We start from the raw sequence: 1,742 nt of genomic DNA, 5'->3' as shown, positions 1-1,742 counted from the left end.
TAGCAACCAACCACTAGATAAAAGCATGTTTAAGGATGCTCCTTTTGTGCCATACAGTATGACTCCATGTAGGCAATAAAAATTGCCTTTAATCAAGGAGGTCAAACCTCGCCTGATTGACCCCGCCTGCCCATGTTTTGAGCTCGCCTGCGTGCTCAAGATTGCAAATGCAAAACTAGCTTAGCTAGCTTGCCTGCATTCAAGAGGCCAAGCAAAGCTCGCTTGTTTGTTTGACTTGCCAGCACAAGTCAAGCTCGTCTGCATTCAAAAGGCCAAGCAAAACTCGCTTGCTGGCTTGACTCGCCAACACGCTTTGCTCACATGCACAAGCCAAAGTTCGCCAACACAACTTGACTCGCTAGCACGAGTCAAGCTCGCCTGATTGCTTGACTCGCCAGCACGAATCAAGCTCTCCTGAATGCTTTGCTCGCCAGCACGAGTCAAGCTCATCTGTAGGGAGTTCGCCTGCACGAACCAAGCTCGCCTAACGCTTGAGGGGTTCGCTAGTCGACCCCGCCTGTTCGCTGAGCTCGCCTGAGCATTCAGACAACACACAAGCTCGCCTGCAAGCCCCCCAGCCTCGCCTGTGCGATGCAAGCAGCTGATTGCTGGTAGGAGTAGGCATTCCCACTTCCCACGTTTTAAGGGATATGAGCATGGCTCCCGTCACCTATAAGTGGTCATATCCCACAGCTATAGGGAAGGGTATGGTGCTCCTCACCTGTGAGCGGTCACATCCCACAAGTAAAGGGATTGACCATGCCTCTTCTTACCTATTTATAAGCCACCTTTGGCAATAAGAAAAGGGGCAGGTGGCTTGGTGGGCTTGATCGGCTTGACATTTTTTAAGACTCTGCATCTTGAGAGCTTGGCTGGATATTCTTAAGCAGAAGCTTGGATTGTTGAAGTAGACTCAATTTGAACTCTCAGAGTTGAGACTCTTGACTCTTTGCAAACTCTTGCACATTAGCCTTCTCTAAGCATTCGGCTATAGGTTATTTAAATATTACTGTAGATAGCTGTTCCCTACAAAAACAGATGATAAAAGATACAATCTGATATTCTTCACATCAACAATCAAAAGTTACAATCTGACGACCTCCGTAACAATCGATGAAAGTTATAATGTGAAGACTTTCACGACAACGTGCGAGAGTTACAAATTAACGACTCTTACATTCCACAAGAGAGGCCAAAAATAAGAGAAAAAGAGAGAAAAAGGAGAAGAAGAGGGGCTTCTTAGAGAGGCTTCTTGGGGTATTCTTGGAGCTCTTGGCTTGCTCTTTAAACCCATTTCGGTTAGTTCTCTTGGAGATTCATCTCCTCTCTAAAATCAATCCTTATTAAGGATTCAAACTCGGCTAGAGTTCTCAACTCTCTTACAGAGAGTTTCTAACTTGTTCAAACAAGTTTCCTTCAAACTCGCTTAGAGTTCTTAACTCTCTTACAGAGAGCTTCTAACTTGTTCAAACAAGTTTCCCCTAAACTCGTGTAGAGTTCCGAACTTATCTTGCAAGTTCTTAACACTCTTACAGAGAGTTCTCAAAACTTGGCTGGAGTTATAAACTTGCCTCGCAAGTTCTCTCAAGGCGTCAAGTCAAGGAGAGAAGACCAACGCCCCCACGAAGTTTAAGTGTTCGGATCGTCAACGAGATACAAGATTCAAACTCTCATAGTCATAAAGAAAGAATCCAATTTTAAACAAAGGGAGGGTTTCATCCTTCCCTCTTTTGTAAATCAGG

This window comes from Asparagus officinalis, chromosome 9 (assembly GCF_001876935.1).
Source record: "Asparagus officinalis chromosome 9, Aspof.V1, whole genome shotgun sequence".
Classification (NCBI taxonomy): domain Eukaryota; kingdom Viridiplantae; phylum Streptophyta; class Magnoliopsida; order Asparagales; family Asparagaceae; genus Asparagus; species Asparagus officinalis.
Note: the sequence above shows the minus strand (reverse complement) of the source record.